Below are 22,520 nucleotides of genomic sequence, written 5' to 3'. Positions count from 1 at the left end.
ATAAAAGTGTAATCTATAAACTGAAAAACCCAAATACCGATGTTTAAAAGTCCTAAATATATCTCTTTCTAAATGCATTTCACTGATTTAAAATTTCCTTACTATTTTTACCCTATCTACTTCGTCATGCTAAATACGTCTTTAAAATTCAGTTACATATATTGTTCAAAATGTCCTTCCTTTCCTTGACTTCTGTGGATGTAGATTCAATTCTGTAACAAAAATGTGAAATAGTTGTCTTATTTCAATTGATTTTAATCAAACATGAACTCAACACTCAGAATGGTAAATCTTCAGTGAACAAAACAAAATGAAATTCAGGAAAACCAAGGTCGCAAAAGGTAATCTAAATTTCCATCAATCACATTTATTTGTCATGCAAGGTGAAGATAACGAACAGTGATCAATCGAAAAACTCCTATAAGCAATACAAAATAGATAGTTGGGCAAACACGGACCCCTGGATACACCAAAGGTGGGATCAGGTGTCTAGGAGGAGTAAGCATCCTCTGTTGACCGTTCACACCCGCCGTGAGCCCTATATCCTGATCAGGTAAACGGAGTTATCCGCAGTCAAAATTAGTATGCCAAGATGGCAAATGTTGTGATCCTTATGAAGATTTGTAAACCTTATAGGATACCAATTTTGATGCACCAGATGCGAATTTCGACAAACAATGTCTCTTCAGTGATGCTCAACCGAAATGTTTGAAATCCGAGATAACTTAATTTACAATTTACAAACATTACTAGTTATTAAGTGGTATGTTTTGCTTTGATGAGATCTTAATGACTATGCTAATATGCTGTGTTTTGAAACTAATATCATACTAATGAGCTTACAAAAATATATCATTGAAATTTTAATGCACGTATGTCAACAATGAATGGTAGCATGTATTGGAATTGCAATGTATACTATAGTGATTTCTATTCCTATTCCTCTTTTTTTTTTCAATGAAGCATGAAACTCCAAAGTACTTTCTATAAATTCATAAAGACTCAAGTTAGAGTAAGCTACGTGGGCGTTTTGAATGCTTATATTTTAGTTCAAATGATCGACTTCTCATATCTTAATATTTCTCTGTATAAGACCGCCCCATTTATTTTCTTTAGAAATTCTTTTTCAAAGCAATTATCAACATGTTGTCTTTCCTCCATAAAGCGTATTCCTCGCTTCACAGCACTACACGATATCTCCTCCTCTGAATTTCTCCCCACTCCCACTCTCCCGTCTAGATCTCTAAATCTATCTTTATCGCTCTCTCCTTCATAATCTTTCAACCACTCTTTCTTTCTGAATATTTCTTTCCCGTACTCATTTCACAATTCTATAAATCTCTCTCTCTCTCTCTCTCTCTCTCTCTCTCTCTCTCTCTCTCTCTCTCTCTCTGTGCCCCCCTCTCTCTCTTTTAAATAGTCATTGAGCGAATTATAATTTACATTACAGTTACTTTGCTATATCATGCAGAATTTAACATAATATACCGTCGCAATTATATATCTCTGTCTCTGTTGTTTTTGATCGGACTTTTAAATCAAAACGACACACCATCAAAATCGTATGGTTAACCATTCGGTAACAAACACTGCCTTTAAATGCCAGGGCTTTGTCAGGAGCCAAATGTTTATGACAATGCACAAAATGATCTCGGTATCTGATAGCTTTATTATGATCGACTACTCTGGTCTGATTTCATACCCAGGCTATCAAATAGTTTACCCCCAGGAGGTGACAGAACTCTTATCATTTGATACCAAAGACTGCGTTGTTTAATTATCTATCAAAGATGCAGATATAGTTATGTAGATCGGGGATATATATATATATTTTTTTACATTTCTCAACATTCAGTCAGCGCATTTTAACCTAGGCTCGTGTTACAAATTTGGGGAAATTCAAATATTTCAAAACACCCAAACTCTGCATTCCTAGCCACAGAGTAATATTAAATTCCTTGTAGTTTGTAACAATACGATACAACCATGCGATGTGAGTGTGAACGACTTGTAGTACCGGGTATATGTAGAGACGTTTTAATCAAGCCCGGTCAGAAAAGAAAACGCTCATGGATACGTACAAGAACCCAAATGATACCTAGAGAGATATGTTATAAATCTGTCAACGTATGATCTAGGTCTATAGATGAACGCCCTGAAATCATTAGACACATCATAGATATGTACACATACACATTTATTGTGGATTCGGAAGGCTTCGGAGGCAATGTTTGTCATATAAATGAATATCAAAATGTCTATTTGGTTAGGGGGTTACACTGTCATATAACATTAAAATGTGGGTATATTTAAAGGTTACGATGACATCGTATTCTTTCAGGTTTAAAAAATTTATCAGGAATCAGAACAAAAATATTTCACTGTCACTACATTTATCACACACATAATTGTATTTTGTTGTAGAAGATTCAATATTACTACCCGTCATTAATGATCCGCAATCACACTAAAACTGATCTTGAATACATACAGTCAAGGTTGGCAACACAATGTAACATCTTATTCTGCAACATTTACAGAAATATCTCTGGAATGACCAAACGTCTAAATGGTAATGCAATGTGGATGGAGAGTTTACACTTCGCGATGTATAATAATAATCATTAACTGTCCCGAGTGTTATTTTGTATAATTTTAGAATGGTTTGTTATGTATAACAATAATCATTGACTTCCCGAGAGTTATTTTGTATAATGTTATTATAATTTGTTTATGATATTGTCATTCGTATGTATGTTTTTTTTAAAATTTCAATTGTGGTCGTTTGCTTTCAAACAATAAACCACACTGCACATGAATACGGTCTACAACATTCGTCAAAATGCTATCAGGTTTGTTGAAGGTGTGATAGCGTTCGTGACTGGTGAATGCTGTTTCTAACGTTATCTGACGTGGTATGGAGAATTACCTTACTATGTCTCTCTCTTCAGTCTCTCATTCTTAACTTCCAGTTTACATAATAACAAGTCGTTGAGTGAAATTTAATAACAAGATTCACAAAACATTTAAAGGCATTAGGCAAACTATAATGTCCAGTGACTTTCCTGTCTCACCCATAATTTACAATAACAAACCATTACAACTCTATCTCTCTATATCGGTAGCTCTGGATCGGACGTTTAAAAGCAGTACAATACACAAAAAGAACCTTATGGTTAACCATTCGGTAAGAAACACTGGATTTAAATCTCAGGGGTTTATCATGAGGAAGCTTTTTATGACAATGCACAAAATGATTTCAATGTCTGATAGCTGTATTATGATCGACTACTCTGATTGCATACCCTGACTATCAAATAGTTTACACCATGAGGTGTTAGAACTCTGATGAAATGTTATTTAAGACTGCGTTGATCTAAATATCTGTTATTTTTTTAAAAAAAAACCACCAGCCTCCCCTATAACGGCGAATTATGTGTTAAAAAGTTTCATAAAATCGATAGTAAGGAAAATCCCATAAGTTAACACAATGTCCAATTTTATTCAGTTTGATAGAAATAAATACAATTACTAAATTTTACAGCACGAAGACTGTTATAAATTAACGTCAGCTCTACAGTAGTTACTGAAGTTCTCGAGATTCGGTTTCTTTGTGGAATAAGTTACTTATAATTTGCAGACGATGGAGATATGTCGCTACGACTTTGACGTTAGACGTTTAGAAAACTTCTGTAGTTTCTCTGTCATCCAGACATTTGTTTCATATTGAATCAAGTTCACACAATGGGTGTCAATTTGTTACAAAATGTAGTGCTTGAATAAAACGTGTTTCACGATTTACTTTTATTCTGCACATATTATGCAATAAGATATACCAAACTCTATAAATGTATTCTACTCTAGTGAGCATTCCTTGTTGTTTTATTTCAATATATGTTTGTTATTTGATATTTGTAACCAGGAGAACGACTGCCTTCCTGAAGCTCTGAGTCTTGATACTGATTCAATGCATTGTATATAAAGAATCACGTGATATTTATTAACCCCCTTTCCTCTTTCTCTCTGCCATACCATTTGTTGCAGTAGAAATGTGCATTTGCAAAGGGAACAAGATTGAACTTGTATGTAATAGTACAAAGTGCACGAGTTGTTCTTTTCAACATATAGCTTTCACACATTCCATGCGCAAATTGAAATTTGTTTTTACAATGATTTGATGCGAATCACGTGACTACCAAGACACATCTCAAGGTCTATAGTGACATAAACACTGTTGGGTAAGAAACAAAAGATAAAAAATAGGTTTCCGATTTGCGACGAGTCGGAACTATGTATAGTTTATAATCTCATTTGCAACTTCCTTTCTTTTCAATAATTCAAAATAGTTTGAATAGATTCCAACCATTATTAAACTCATTTACCGCCTGCTCGATGTGTAACAACCTAAAGAAAGAAAGTTATATTTCTAGGATAATTGTCTATAAGAGTTTGGATGAAAAACAAAAGGCGAAATAGATGTTGATGTGTTGAAGTATATTATATTTTGATGGAGTATATTTCAATTTGTTGAAGTATATTATAATGTGTGGGAGTATATTATAATGTGTGGAGGTATATTATAATGTGTGGGAGTATATTATAATGTGTAGGAGTATATTATAATGTTTTGGGAGTATATTACAATGTGTGGGAGTATATTACAATGTGTGGAAGTATATTATAATGTGTGGGAGTATATTATAATGTGTGGAGTATATTATACTGTGTGGAGTATATTATATTGTGTGGAAGTATATTACAATGTGTGGGAGTATATTACAATGTGTGGGAGTATATTACAATGTGTGGGAGTATATTATAATGTGTGGGAGTATATTATAATGTGTGAGAGTATATTATATTGTGTGGGAGTATATTACAATGTGTGGGTGTATATTATATTGTGTGGGAGTATATTACAATGTGTGGGAGTATATTATAATGTGTGGGAGTATATTATAATATGTGGGAGTATATTACAATGTGTGGGAGTATATTACAATGTGTGGGAGTATATTACAATGTGTGAGAGTATATTATATTGTGTGGGAGTATATCATATTGTGTGGGAGTATATTACAATGTGTGGGAGTATATTATATTGTGTGGAAGTATATTACAATGTGTGGGAGTATATTACAATGTGTGGGAGTATATTATATTGTGTGGGAGTATATTATATTGTGTGGGAGTATATTATAATGTGTGGGAGTATATTATATTGTGTGGGAGTATATTATAATGTGTGGGAGTATATTATATTGTGTGGGAGTATATTATAATGTGTGGGAGTATGTTATATTGTGTGGGAGTATATTATAATGTGTGGGAGTATATTACAATGTGTGGGAGTATATTATTTTGTGTGGGAGTATATGACAATGTGTGGGAGTCTATTACAATGTGTGGGAGTATATTATTTTGTGTGGGAGTATATTATAATGTGTTAGAGTATATTACAATGTGTGGGAGTATATTATAATGTGTTAGAGTATATTACAATGTGTAGGAGTATATTACAATGTGTGGGAGTATATTACAATGTGTGGGAGTATATTATTTTGTGTGGGAGTATATGACAATGTGTGAGAGTATATTATAATGTGTGGGAGTATATTATAATGTGTGGGAGTATATTACAATGTTACTGGTGATTGGCACTCAGTACTTAAATACTTAGAAAGGTCTACACTTCTGGTATTTGAACTACACTTGGTAGCTACTCATTAAGATTGAAAACAAAATATTGATGGGACGTACAAAAAAAAAGCTTATATCACCAATTTACACACGCACAGACAACCAAGTCAATCACTACCATGAGCATTTTACACAAACATGACTTGCCGGACTTTGGAAACTGTTTATTTTCAAAGGAAATTAAATTCAGGAGATAAATTTACAAAATTATTCGCTGTACACTGGTTCACGAGTATCTAAAGTAAATGCCGATAATCACTCGTTTACAGAAAATGCAAGTTAAAATGTTCCACAATCTCAGATTGAATGGAATAGTTTTACTTCGCAGTATTACATCTCCATTTATACTAGTATACACACTATATCAATGTCAAATCTTATGCGCTTACTGGAGAACATGAGAATGGCATAAAATAACACAAATACGTAAGACATAGCTATAGATAAGTCAGAGCTTACCTGGCTTTTTAAGTTCTTCTCCTTAGAACTGTCAAGATACTCTGTTAAAGTGAGGACATCACATGAAGATATTTCGATGATGGCATGTGTATTTAAACTGATAAAACAAAGAGAACTATGGGATAGACCTGGGTATTGCTTAATTAAATGTCATGACAACTGAGTTCATTGTTCACAGCGCACAAGATGACATCGACATCTGATAACAGTATTGCATGACTGTTCCTTGTTAAATTGTTAATTAATATTAATTAGTTTAGTGACAGACAGGTTTTCTATTGTAATGAGAGAACTGATTTCAGACGTCATTGAACGGGGGGGGGGGGGGGGGTGTATTACTATTGAAGACACAAACTTTAGACTCATTGATTAAAGTTTGGACTCCAAACTAAAGAAATATCAATACCAATGTTTAGGAGTCTGATACAAATATCCTTCTGAATACATTTCATTGTGAGAGTTATATTGTCTTCGATTCTGTAATACAAATGTGAAATATATGTCTGATTTGAAGGGATTTTAATTAAACATAAAATGAACATTTGAAAATGGTAAATTGTAAGCGAACACAGTATATTGAAATTTATGGAATACTATGTCGCCAAAGATCATCAAAATGTTGATCGATCACACCCATTTGCCCTGTATAGCTATATATGTCAACATCCCATCTCTGGCAAATTCGGTGGTAGTTAGATAATTCATTTACAAAAAATGATTTGTCGTAAGGTGACATGTTATCTGATGTGCTTCATGCCAATTGTTAGACTGTTTTACATACTGAAGGGTGTAACTGGTCAACAGAGGATGTTCACTCCTCTAGGGCACCCACCCCTCTGGATTCATTCTGGAATATGGGATCTTAAAGAATATGTTGCGTTTGAGAACTAGTCTCATACTAATGGCATAAATGAAACATTTACAATTTAAATTCTGATACACACATGCCCACAATTAGTTTTAGTAGGACAGTTGAAGATAACTAACAGTGATCAATCTCATAACTCCAATAAGCAATACAAAATAGAGCATACATTGCATTGTATCAATTTCACGGAATTACAATTTAGACAAGAATACTTTATACACCTGTTTCAGATTTTTGTGTTACATAAATTAATTACGAAACTTCAATGTGGATCATGGTACTTTTTACAGCTTTTCCTGATTATATGTGCTGTATCCATAGAATCATGAAACTCCAGTAGTATTATTAGGGTGAAATTTAAGAACAACATTCACAAAACATTTAAAGTCATTGAGCAAACTATCATTTCCAGTGACTTTCCTGTTTCACCCATAATTTACAATAACAAACCATTTCAACTCTATCTCTCAGTGTATGTTGTTTTGGATCGGACTTTTAACAGCAGTACGATACACAAAAAGAACCTTATGGTCAACCATTCAGTAAGTAACACTGGATTTAAATCCCAGGGCTTTATCATGAGCAAACTTTTTATGACAATGTACAAAATGATCTCTATATCTGATAACTGTATTGTGATCGACTGCTCTGATTCAATACCCTGATTATCAAATAGTTTATTCCAGAAGGTGTTAAAACTCTGATCAAATGATATTCAAGACTGCGTTGATCTAAATAGCTGTTATATACCACCAACCTTCTCTATAACGGCGAATGCTATGTCTCAAAGTTTTATAAAATCGGCATTAAGGAAATTCCTATTAGTTTACATCATGACAAATTTTATCCTATTTGACAGAATTAATGACAGTTTACAGCACGAAGACTATTACATATTGAAGTCAGTCCTCTAGTAGTTACCAGATTCCACGAGACTATGTATCTTTGTGGAATACGCTACTTATAATTTGCAGACTATGTCGAGTCAGCATTTCATGTTGTTTTATTCTAATATATGTTTATTATTTGATATTTGTAACCAGGAGAACGACTGCCTTCCTGAAGCTCTGAGTCTTGATACTGATTCAATGCATTGTATATCAAGAAACACGTGCTATTTATTGACCTTCTTTCTTCTCCCCATTATGTGTCCGCCATTCCATTTGTCGCAGTAGAAATGCGCATTTCCAAAGGAAACAAGATTGAACTTGTACGTAATAGTACAATGCACATGAGTTGTCTTTTTTAACAAATAACTTTGTACCCATTACATTCGCAAGGTCTATAGTGACATAAACACTGTTGGGTAAGGGAAATAAAGAGAAAAAAGGATAGGTTTTAGATTTGCGATGAGTTGAAATTATATGTAGTTTAAGGCCTCATTTGTAATTCCCTTTCTTTTCAATGATTCAAATTGAAATGAGTTTGAACAGATTCCCAGCCACCATTAAACTCATTCACCACCTGTTCTATGTGTAACAACCTACAGAACGTTATATTATTAAACTCATTCACCACCTGTTCTATGTGTAACAACTTACAGAACGTTATATTATTAAACTCATTCACCACCTGTTCTGTGTGTAACAACCTACTGAACGTTATATTATTAAACTCATTCACCACCTGTTCTATGTGTAACAACCTACAGAACGTTATATTATTAAACTCATTCACCACCTGTTCTGTGTGTAACAACCTACAGAACGTTATATTATTAAACTCATTCACCACCTGTTTTATGTGTAACAACCTACAGAACGTTATATTATTAAACCCATTCACCACCTGTTCTATGTGTAACAACCTACAGAACGTTATATTATTAAACTCATTCCCCACCTGTTCTATGTGTAACAACCTACAGAACGTTATATTATTAAACTCATTCACCACCTGTTCTATGTGTAACAACCTACAGAACGTTATATTATTAAACCCATTCACCACCTGTTCTATGTGTAACAACCTACAGAACGTTATATTATTAAACTCATTCCCCACCTGTTCTATGTGTAACAACCTACAGAACGTTATATTATTAAACTCATTCACCACCTGTTCTATGTGTAACAACCTACAGAACGTTATATTATTAAACTCATTCACCACCTGTTCTGTGTGTAACAACCTACAGAACGTTATATTATTAAACTCATTCACCACCTGTTCTGTGTGTAACAACCTACAGAACGTTATATTATTAAACTCATTCACCACCTGTTTTATGTGTAACAACCTACAGAACGTTATATTATTAAACCCATTCACCACCTGTTCTATGGGTAACAACCTACAGAACGTTATATTATTAAACTCATTCACCACCTGTTTTATGTGTAACAACCTACAGAACGTTATATTATTAAACTCATTCACCACCTGTTCTATGTGTAACAATCTACAGAACGTTATATTATTAAACTCATTCACCACCTGTTTTGTGTGTAACAACCTACAGAACGTTATATTATTAAACTCATTCACCATCTGTTCTATGTGTAACAACCTACAGAACGTTATATTTCTAGGATAATTGTTTATAAATGTTTGGATGAAACACAAAAGGCGAGATAGATGTTGATGTGTGGGAATATATTATAATGTGTGGGTGTATCTTATATTGTGTGGGTGTATATTATAATGTTTGGGAGTATATTATATTGTGTGGGAGTATATTATAATGTGTGGGTATAATTATATTGTGTGGGAATATATTATAATGTGTGGGAGTGTATTATATTGTGTGGGAGTATATTACAATGTGTGGGAGTATATTACAATGTGTGGGAGTATATTATATTATGTGGGAGTATATTATAATGTGTGGGAGTATATTATAATGTGTGGGAGTATATTATATTGTGTGAGAGTATATTATATTGTGTGGGAGTATATTACAATGTGTGGGAGTATATTACAATGTGTGGGAGTATATTACAATGTGTGGGAGTATATTACAATGTGTGGGAGTATATTACAATGTGTGGGAGTATATTATAATGTGTGGGAGTATATTATAATGTGTGGGTGTATATTATAATGTGTGGGTGTATATTATATTGTGTGGGAATATATTATAATGTGTGGGAGTGTATTATATTGTGTGGGAGTATATTACAATGTGTGGGAGTATATTACAATGTGTGGGAGTATATTGTATTGTGTGGGAGTATATTATATTGTGTGGGAGTATATTATAATATGTGGGCGTATATTATAATATGTGGGAGTATATTATAATGTGTTGGAGTATATTATAATATGTGGGTGTATATTATAATGTGTGGGCGTATATTATAATATGTGAGAGTATATTATATTTTGTGGGAATATATTATATTGTCTGGGAGTATATTATATTGTGTGGGAGTATATTATAATGTGTGGGGGTATATTATATTGTGTGGGAATATATTATATTTTGTATGGGAGTATATTATAATGTGTACGAGAATATTATAATATGTGGGAGTATATTACAATGTGTGGGAGTATAGTATAATGTGTGGGAGTATATTACAATGTGTGGGAGTATATTATAATGTTTGGGAGTATATTATAATGTGTGGGGGCATATTATAATGTGTGGGAGTATATTATAATGTGTGGGAGTATATTATAATGTGTGGGTGTATATTATATTGTGTGGGAGTATAGTATAATGTGTGGGAGTATATTATAATGTGTGTAAGTATATTATAATGTGTGGGAGTATATTATAATGTGTGGGTGTATACTATTATGTGTGGGAGTATATTATATGTGTGGGAGTATATTATAATATGTGGGAGTATACTATAATGTGTGTGAGTATATTATAATGTGTGGGAGTATATTATAATGTGTGGGAGTATATTATATTGTGTGGGTGTATATAATAATGTGTGAGAGTATATTATATTTTGTGGGAATATATTATATTGTCTGGGAGTATATTATAATGTGTGGGAGTATATTATATTGTGTGGGAGTATATTATAATGTGTGGGGGTATATTATATTGTGTGGGAATATATTATATTTTGTATGGGAGTATATTATAATGTGTGCGAGAATATTATAATATGTGGGAGTATATTACAATGTGTGGGAGTATAGTATAATGTGTGGGAGTATATTACAATGTGTGGGAGTATATTATAATGTTTGGGAGTATATTATAATGTGTGGGGGCATATTATATTGTGTGGGAGTATATTATAATGTGTGGGAGTATAGTATAATGTGTGGGAGTATATTATAATGTGTGGGAATATATTATAATGTGTGGGAGCATATTATAATGTGTGGGAGTATATTATAATGTGTGGGAGTATATTATAATGTGTGGGTGTATATTATATTGTGTGGGAATATATTATAATATGTGGGAGTGTATTATACTGTGTGGGAGTATAGTATAATGTGTGGGAGTATATTATAATGTGTGTAAGTATATTATAATGTGTGGGAGTATATTATAATGTGTGGGTGTATACTATTATGTGTGGGAGTATATTATATTGTGTGGGAGTATATTATAATATGTGGGAGTATACTATAAAGTGTGGGAGTATATTATAATGTGTGGGAGTATATTATAATGTGTGGGTGTATATTATAATGTGTGGGAGTATATTATATTGTGTGAGAGTATATTATATTGTGTGGGAGTATATTATAATGTGTGGGAGTATATTATAATGTGTGGGAGTATATAATAATGTGTGGGAGTATATTACAATGTGTGGGAGTATATTATAATGTGTGGGAGTGTATTACAATGTGTGGGAGTATATTATAATGTGTGGGAGTATATTATAATGTGTGGGTGTATATTATATTGTGTGGGAATATATTATAATATGTGGGAGTGTATTATACTGTGTGGGAGTATAGTATAATGTGTGGGAGTATATTATAATGTGTGTAAGTATATTATAATGTGTGGGAGTATATTATAATGTGTGGGTGTATACTATTATGTGTGGGAGTATATTATATTGTGTGGGAGTATATTATAATATGTGGGAGTATACTATAAAGTGTGGGAGTATATTATAATGTGTGGGAGTATATTATAATGTGTGGGTGTATATTATAATGTGTGGGAGTATATTATATTGTGTGAGAGTATATTATATTGTGTGGGAGTATATTATAATGTGTGGGAGTATATTATAATGTGTGGGAGTATATAATAATGTGTGGGAGTATATTACAATGTGTGGGAGTATATTATAATGTGTGGGAGTGTATTACAATGTGTGGGAGTATATTATAATGTGTAGGAGTATATTGCAATGTGTGGGAGTATACTATAATGTGTGGGAGTATATTGCAATGTGTGGGAGTATATTATAATGTGTGGGAGTATATAATAATGTGTGGGGGTATATTGCAATGTGTGGGAGTATATTATAATGTGTTGGAGTATATAATATTGTGTGGGTGTATATTACAATGTGTAGGAGTATATAATAATGTGTGGGAGTGTATTATAATGTTACTGGTGATTGATGCTCAATGCTTAAATACTAAGAAATGTGAAAACTTATGATACTTCAACTACAGTTATTAACGTCTCAGTAAGATTTTTAAAAAAATGTCGATGGGACGTAAAACAAGCAACCAAACAACTCATTCACAACTATTACCATTTTACACCCAAACAAACACGACTTACCGGACGTTGGTATCCCAGTCTATTATCTAAAGATTTGAAAATCAGTGGGACTATTTATGAAAGCAATCACAAGCCTATCGTTATGCGCAAGTTCATGGGTGTCTAAAGTGAATGTCGAAACTCAATAGTTCACAGAAAATGCAGGTTAGAATGTTCCAAAATTAAATGGAATAGTTGCATTCGCAGCATTGTATCTCAATTGATAATAGTATACACAGTGTCAATGTCAAATAGTATGTGCTTACTGGAAAGCATTGAACCTTTCTTAATCAAAATTTAAGAATGTCATATTTTAACACAAATTCATGAGTATTCAAAGAAAACTATGGGGTAGACCTGAACATTCCGTAATTAAAGGTTCTTTCAAATGATTTCTTTGTTCACAGCGCACAAGATGACATCGATATCTGATAAGAGTATTGTATGACTGATCACTGTTCATTTGTTAATTAATGTTAATTAGTTGAGTGACAGACAGGTTCTGTATTGTAATTATAGAAAGCATTTAAGACATCATTGAACAGGAGATATATTATTGAAGGTACATACTTTAGACTCATTTATTAATGTGTGAACTCTAAACCGAAAACAAGTGAATACTAATGTTCTGGAGTTTGATAAAAATAACCTTCTAAATATGTGTCATTGAATTACAATTTCACAATGATTTAAAGCATCTACTTTGTCATGTTAAACACGTCTTAAACTCTAGTTACCTGTATTGTGCAAAACGGTCTTCATTTCCCTGCCTTCAGTGGATGTTAGATTTTCTCGATTTATAAATGTTAAATATTTGTCTGATTTGAAGGGATTTTAATTCAACATGAAATGAAAATGGAATTAAGATCTTAAATTGTAAATCTTCAGTGAACACAACAACATTAAATTCAAGGAATTCTAGGTCATGAAAGATCATCTGAATTTTGACCAATCACATTCTGAATGATCCAATTTGCATGTCGTTATAATCATTTGTATAAGAACATTATATTTATTCTGTATAGATTGTCTCTTGAAATAATTTCAAAGCAATTTTCAACATGTTGTCATTCGTCTATAAAATTACAACCCAGTCTTTCTCGTTTTACAGTATTTTCTTGTTTTGTCCTTCTCAATTTTTCTTTCCGTTGTCTCTCTTTTTAGACCTATGCCCCCCTCTCCCCTTGAGGATTTCTCTCCGTTTCTTTTCACAATACTACATATATATCTCGCTTTCTGTCTGAATCTTTTCCCTCGATCTCTTACTCTTTATTTACAGTTCGCATATTAACAGTTACCTGTAATGTACAATTGCTTCCAAGTCTCAACCAGAATTTACAATAATAAACGGTCACAATTCTCGCTCTCTTTCGGAGTCGCCTTCTATCTCTCCCCGGCTATCTCATTTTAATAATTTCTTCCCCACTCTCGTTTCACAACGCTGTGGGTCTCTCTAGCTTTCTGAATACAAGGTGAAGATAACCAACAGTGATCAATCTCATAAGTCATATAAGTAATACAAAATAGATAGTTGGGCAGACACGGACCCCTTGACATACCAGAGTTGGGACAAGGTGCCTAGGAGGAGTAAGCATCCCCTGTTGACCGGTCACACCCGCCGTGAGCCCTATATCCTGATCAGGTAAATGGAATTATCCGCAGTCAAAATCAGTGTGCAAAGAACGGCTTAACAATTGGTATGAAACACGTCAGACAAAATTTGACCAAATGCGAGGTTGTACTGACGAACTAGATCGTTATAACGACCATGTAATTTTTATCCTCGGTCTTTCATTCCGTATCCACAGTTAACATATTAACATTTATGTGTGATTTAATGTACAACTACTTCCCTGCCTCACTCAGAATATACTACAACAAACGGTTACCGTTCCATCTATCGGTGTGATGTTGTTTTGGATGGGACTTTTAAATCAGCATGATGCACAGAAAGGAACTTACGGTTAATCATTCGGTGAAAGACGCTGCATTTAAATCTCAAGGTTTTGTCAGAAGCTAAATCGTTATGACAATGCGCAACATATCTCGTATCCGATAGCTTTATCATGCTTGACTACTCTGGTTTGATTTCATACCGTGACTATCAATTAGTTTACAACCTCCGGAGGTGATATAACTCTGATGTTACATACTTGGCAACCATGTGATGTCTGTACATCGCTGGTATGTCTGGGCTAAATGTTTCCCTTCCTTTTAATTTTGTATTCTTTGTCGGATTTTCGAGATTGTTATCTTTATCTTTTAACCATGTATCGAATAACAACACAATATGAATTTTAACACTGATATTGGTATATCCACCCAAACAGGACTATTGATATATCCACTCAAACACTTTTATTGGTAGATCCACTCAAACACTAATATTGGTATATCCACCTAAATACTACTATTGTTATATCCACCCAAACGCTACTATTGGTATATCCACCCAAACACTACTATTGGTATATCCACCCAAACACTACTATTGCTATATCCACTCAAATAGTACTATTGGTATATCCACCCAAACAGCACTATTGGTATATCCACTCAAACAGTACTATTGGTACATATCCACCCGAACACTACTGTTGGTATATCCACTCAAACACTACTATTGGTATATACACCCAAACAGCACTATTGGTATATCCACACAAACAGTACTATTGGTACATATCCACCCGAACACTACTGTTGGTATATCCATGTAACCCGTCGATAGATCAGGACAACATTCTTGGGTTTTTAAATATTATATTGTATGGAAAAAACCTACAACATTCGTACAAAATACTTAACATTCATACTTTACATGCAGTTCACTAACTCTAGATATCACCAAATTAACTTTATGCTTGGAAAGATTTCTTATATCAAATGTATAGCATTAAACTCTGAACTTATTAATATAATAATAGATAAATCTTACCAGTTTGCATAACCCTATACAATATAATTGCTTCATAAGTTACGTGCTTCAACCTTGACGGTGTGCGTAGGTATGGGGTGGACAGGTAAAAATTGTTTTTTTAGTAGGCATGTGAACACAACTCACACTCTCTCTCTCATACGCTCTTTCTAACACAAAGGACATAAAACAACCCGAACAACAAGTAAGTGGATCCAAAATCCAACACCTGGAGAAAATGGCTCCTGACATTATCTTACTTGAGAAGGATACCAGGGTATGGGTCAAGTGGCAAGAAAAATACCATCAGTGGTGACACTGATGATGAACAAACTCCTAGTTGTCATCCTAATATATATACTTGTATTAATAACATACAGATGTATATGGACAATAAAAAAAAACAACATTAAAAAAAAGATATATGCACAAACACACTCACACACAGAACAAACTAAACAGGTGTCTTAACTTATGCATCTCTGATGCACTTATACCAGTGTCTCTAAGTAAACATATTTTTGGTTCACATCCTGTACGTACTGCCACTCTCCATATCGTTCTGGAGGTCTACAAACTCTAGTGGTTCTTCTGAGTGGCGGAGTACTACATCTGGGTGAAATCACTGAAATTGAAGATCTTGAGAAAGAAGAGGGTATGGTAGAATGATGTGGAGAAGATTGATGTAGAGAGGATAGAAACTTTCGTCGATGACGACGCTGAGGAATTATGTACACTCCTCTGTCACTCTCATCTGAAGATTCCGAAGAGCTTTGGGATGAATCATCTGAAGAAATAATGGCTGGATTCTGATGGGTTTTTTTCCGTTTGACCTGTTTGGAAACTAAATAAGAATTAAGATTAGTTGGAATACAATTAAAAGGCAAAAGAAAATTTCTATGGAGGGTACGAACAGATCCTTTTCCGTCCTCACGTTTGACGACATCAACAGGAATATCTAAATTTGGTATTTTAGAAATAACATAAACATCTCTATCCCACTTGTCTGCAAGATTATGTTTTTCTTTAAAACCAACTTTTCTTACAAGAACTCTATCCCCAATTTCTAACTTTGAATCTTTCACTTTTCTGTCAAAATTTTCTTTATTTTTGTCTGAAATTTTCTTTGATTCTTCTGCAGCAACTTTGTAAGAATACCGTAACCTGTCTTGAAGTTTATGTACATAAGACTGATAATCTTTTGATCCTTCGTTTCCCGGCTCTATTCCTAAAAATGCATCAACTGACAAGCGGGGGTGCCATCCAAACTTTAGAAAATGTGGTGAATACCCAGTGGCATCATTTTAAACTGAATTATAAGCATGCACTGAAGATGATACATATGATTTCCAATCTAATTTTTCATTTTCCTCTAGCGTACTCAACATTTTGATGAGGGTCTGATTAAAGCGTTCTACTGATCCATTGCCTTCGGGATGATATGGCGTCGTTCTTGATTTTTTTTATGTTTGCTATCTTACAAAATTCTTTGATGACCTTGCTCTCAAAATTTCTTCCCTGGTCGCTATGCAGTCTATCAGGAAAACTGTAGTGAAGAATGAAATTTTCATATAAGGCTTTGGCTGTTGTGGTTGCTAATTGATTTTTGCATGGAACTGCACAGGCATATCTGGTAAAATGGTCTGTCATAACAAGAATATTTTCGAATCCCCCTTTACTTTTTTCTAAAGACAAAAAATCAATACAGACAATATCTAATAGCTTGGTGGAAGTAATGGGACAAAGATCGGCTCTCGGTCTGACAGGTGTTTTGCTTCTTATACATCTCTCACAGTTTTCTACTCTAGCTTTAATATCTTTCTCTAAACCTGGCCAATAAACTCTTTGCCTGGCTAACGAAACTGTTTTCTCTATGTCTGGATGCCCTACTTCTTTATGCAATCCAACAAATACTACCTCTTTAAAATGATCTGGCAAACAAAGTTGTAAGACTTTTTCTCCATCTAAGAATGAAATTCTGTACAAGACCTTATTGATGATTTGAAGTTTCTTCCTTTCTCTCAAATATTTGTGAACTTGCTTTGTTTCATTCCTACCCTTCTCTCCCTGCTCTAAAATCTCTATGACTCTGGCTATGCTTATGTCCTCTTTCTGTTCTTTCCTCCAGTCAATATCTGACATATCTGTAGTTGGAAAGGCATCATCCAATGGCAAATTCTGTGATAAGGTTTCTGCAGCTGAAACATCTAAAGAAGCTGAATTACAAATGGCTTTAACCGAGTCTGAAAATAAACAGGATTTCCTAGAAAGAGCATCTGCATCAGAGTTGAATTTTCCTGGTCTGTAAGAAATGCTGAAATTGTAATTTGCAAGTGCCGAAACCCATCGATGACTAGTTGCATCTAATTTAGCTTTGGATAACACGTATGTCAGTGGATTGTTGTCTGTTACAACTTCAAACTGATTTCCATACATATAATCATGGAATTTGTCAGTAATGGACCATTTCAATGCCAAAAACTCTAATTTATGAGCAGGATAGTTTCGCTCTGCAGGTCCTAACCCTCTACTCGCATAGGCAATTACCTTTTCTACTTTATCATGTCTCTGGTACAACACTGCTCCCAGTCCATAACTGCTGGAATCTGTATGAACAATGAATGGCTTAGAGTAGTCTGCATAAGCTAATATTGGAGGCCTTACAAGTAAATCCTTAATTCTTTAAAATGACTCCTGCTGAATATCCTCCCATTTCCAAACTGGTTTGTTTTGCTTCTTTTTGGCCTTCTTGACTGTACTGTGCCCCTGTATTAAAGAATTTAAAGGTTGGACAATTTGAGAATAATCTTTAATAAACCTACGATAATAACCTGAAAATCCTAAGAACTGTCGTAGTTCCTTGATGTTCTGTGGGGTTTTCCAGTCTTTCACTGCTGATAATTTTTCAGGATCTGCTGAAATTCCATGTTCACCAACGACATGACCTAGATATGTGACTGATGATCTGAAAAATTCACATTTGGAAGGCTTAAGTTTCAAATTGTGCTCTGATAATTTTCCAAAGACAGATTCTAACCTAATTATGTGATCTTCAAATGTTTTAGAAAATACCAAAATATCATCCAGGAAAATAAGGCATTCTTTCAGTAACATATCTCCCATACATTTCTCCATCAGCCTCTGGAATGTGGCTGGCGCATTTGTCAGGCCAAAGCTCATGCGATTGCATTCGTAAAACCCAAAATTTCCAACAGAAAATGCTGTTTTCGGTTTGTCTTCTTCAGCTACGGCAACTTGCCAATATCCTGAACGCAAATCAAGTTTGGAGAAAAATTTAGAGCCTGATAAAGTATTCACAACATCATCAAATCTGGGTAGCATATAATCATCTTTTCTTGTCCTAGAAGTAAGAATTCTGTAGTCTATACAAAACCTCAGGCTACCGTCTTTCTTTCTCACTAGTACCACATTGGAAGAAAATGGACTATCTGATTCTCTAATTACCCCTGCGTCTGGCATATCATTGATGTGTTGCCGAATTTCATCGTACATTCCAGGTGGAATCTTGCGATATGGTTGCTTAAAGGGTCTATCATCCTCTAACACAATCTTGTGTCTGTTTTACCTATGTCTCTAGCATTTTTGGAGAAGACATGACTCCATTTGCATAAAATATCTGAGAAAAGCTCATCCTGTTCTGTAGTCAAGTTTTTCTTATCAATTTGAACATTTGGTAAATCTGACAAATTGTGATTTACAATGCTACGAGAAGACTTCTGAGATACTAAGTTGTCCACTATCTTAACCCGACTAAGCTGACACACCTCTGACTTAGGTCTTATAGAAATAGTCTTAGCAGTGATATTGCATATTTTCACTTGAATTCTACAACTGCTAGTCTTCTTATCTACCTTGACTACTCTAGGACAAACAATGTAGTTTGACTCATTGTCAAAATTTTCAGTAATGAACTGTGTATCCTCACCCTGAACACCTCTAACCAGACCTTGTACTACATAGGATTGGTATGGCTCCACAACAGCATACTTTTTGTTCAATGACCGCACACTGTAGGATCCTTTCATGCTGTTAACAGCTAGCTTCCAAGCTTGCGGAACATCTTCAACATCTGAAACAAAATCTTTGTAAAATCTTATCACATTTGTTCCCAAAATGACAGGACATTGCATATTGAAGTCATTGTCTGGCACAACTAACATAGGTACATGCAGCTCTTATTCACAAAGTAATGGTATGCTAACACAACATTCTATGTATCCTAGGTATGGTAACACAGAACCATCTGCTACAGACACTTCCAGTGAACTAATGTCTCTTAACTCCGGTTTGTCAATCAAAGTTTTGTAACCGGACAGTGATATAGTACTGACCATAGACCCACTGTCTACAAGTGCTAACATAATCTGATCTTGAATCATAATGACACTTTTGTTACTTTCACCAACCAATTGACAACTTTGTTGGCCATTAGATTCACCAACCTTTGATTGGCCATCAGCAAAGGTGGTTAATCTTTTGGCTCATTCTGCTTTGCAAATCTGTTACCTGAATTTCTCTGTCTACCATTACCTTTGTATCCTCTACCTTTATCATAGTTCCCTTTGAAATTTGAATGTCCACTTGTGTGAAGGTCAAGTCTCTCGAGAATCTTGTTGAACTTGTCATCTATTTTAGATTTTTTCTCACTCACCTTGGTATCCAATTTTCTCTCTAGTGCAGACAACCTTTTCTCTGTCTCATCTGTACTAGTTGTCATTACATGATTGTGAACTTTCCTTTCCCTAGGTACGCTTGCACCAACATCACCTGATTTTGATTCTTTTATCTTCCCTCCACTGCTGATGCTGATTTCCTTTTCTACCTGTCTTATTTCTCTGAGCAACTGATCATAATTTTGAATTGTGTCATACTTATGTCTAGTTTGAGCTTTGAGTTTTTCACAATGTAATGAAGTCCAAAATTTGTGACGCAAAAGATCATTCTTGGATTCTTTATGCAAATGATTATTGTCAATAGCTGTTTGCAAAAGAGACTCAATTCTACAGCCAAAGGATGTAACATTTTCATTTGGTAATTGAAAAGAATTGAAAAACTCCTGCATAATCATACCATTGGTTGAAATATCTGAGAACAATGCATCAAGCTTGTCTAAAATTTCCCCAGTAGTTGCTTTTTCACCTAAGGGTATTAACATCTTCCTTGCTGTGCCTCTTAGGGATCTACGTATTGCTTGTAATAGATGACTGAAACTTACCTTTGGATCACTTTGTAAACATCTGATTTCAAATCTCCATTCTGAATAACTTACACCTTCTTTCTGAGGTGGTTCATCTCCTGAGAATGGTGGAATCCTGGGAATTACTTCTGATGAAATAATTTGAGAATGACCTTTGATGCTAAGTCCTACCATCTGTTCATCATGATTTATCTGATTCATGCTGAAAGTATCTGACAGTTTAGCTCTACCCCTTCCAACAGAAAATATCTTGGGTTTTGCTCCCTGAACACCAGCAGGTGTGCTTATCTTAGGCAGTATGTCATACTTACCACTTGCAAGCAACTTCTTGATCATGGCATCCTCAGAACCTAAATACTCACCTCCTTCTGCACCTTCACCTGTTTTTGCTTTATCTGTCATATTTACACCTGATTGCAGCAGAAGACAAAAACACGCAGACAAAATCACGAACAGCGGTACAATTTCGCGAGTATCAGTACAGAAAAAAATTCTACTCACTTTACCTAAACATACAAACATTTGCAAACAAATAATTCTCACACACTCTCAAAAATTAGTACTTACTAATTACATTGGATATGATGTAAAACACAACACAAAATTCTTTCGAAAAGAAATGAGTAAATTGCATAAAATACAAACTCTGGGAGAATCTAAGGTATATGTCAAGAAAAATAACCCCAATAAAGCTATATGGACAGGACTGTTGGCTGAATAACGTTTGGAAATTCTCTTCCTGCAAGAATTACACCACTGTTGTTTGACTGTGATACACACTGAGCAATGATATATCAACACTGATAATCTGATATCAACCAGTCAAGAAACAGCAAACTCCACTTTATAACTCCTAAAATGCTCTGAACTTGCTCACTTCCTCATTGCTCTGTTCAGTGGTTGTTAGTGGTTTGTTATGTAGTGCAATTCGAAATGAATGGACTTTCTAGTAACAGACTGTGTTGTTATAAACATGCAGGCAATGTGAGCTATCTCCCCACCTAAAATGTAGATTTCCTAGCAAAATATTCCTAATCATAAAGCATAAACAATAGATGAAAAATAAATCAAATTGTCACATAAACTTTGCAAATGATCTGCACAATGTAAACAAATGACATGACATAGAATAAACGATGACAAAACACATTGACAACACAATAACACCATTAAACATGTAAATTAACAAATAAACAATCAAATAAATCGCGAAATTTTAATTACCAGTACTAAAAATCAAGGTATTTGAAGTCAATTTATCGAAAATTGTCAGTTCCTCGTGTGAAAGGGTAACTTCCGGAATGTTGGATATTGATTACGTCGTACGACAATGAGTTCGGTTGAATCGAGCTCGAGCTATCGACAGAAACCTGTGACGTTACCACATCGCTTTTTCGGAATAATCACTCGGCACAAGTCGGTATTAATCGTCGTGCGCATGCGCAATAATAACTCTCGGGACAAGGGAAATCCCGAATTGGCGGATCCTGGAATTCACAGCCAATTGATAAGGCAGGAAACGACAAAATTTTCACTGCTAACAAACACACATATTTCAAATTCAATCACTGCAGTAAACACCAATTTCAATGATGAATGAAGTATAACAGTAGGGTACACACTCGAAGTATGTTGATTTACGACGAATATTGCGAACTGTAGACTGGCTCCAATTTGAAATTAATTAACCTGGGCGCCATTGTAACCCGTC

The 22,520-nt window shown here is 34.3% G+C and overlaps 1 protein-coding gene across 8 annotated transcripts in view; it reads right to left on the bottom strand.

Annotated features, from left to right (window-relative positions):
* Window positions 1-22,520, bottom strand: part of LOC125648763 (E3 ubiquitin-protein ligase TRIM71-like) — a 157,135-nt gene that overhangs the window by 56,745 nt on the left and 77,870 nt on the right. The window lies entirely within an intron of this gene.

The sequence above is a fragment of the Ostrea edulis genome, chromosome 10 (genome assembly GCF_947568905.1).
Source record: "Ostrea edulis chromosome 10, xbOstEdul1.1, whole genome shotgun sequence".
Classification (NCBI taxonomy): Eukaryota; Metazoa; Mollusca; class Bivalvia; order Ostreida; family Ostreidae; genus Ostrea; species Ostrea edulis.
This window is presented reverse-complemented; position numbering and strand designations above follow the sequence as displayed.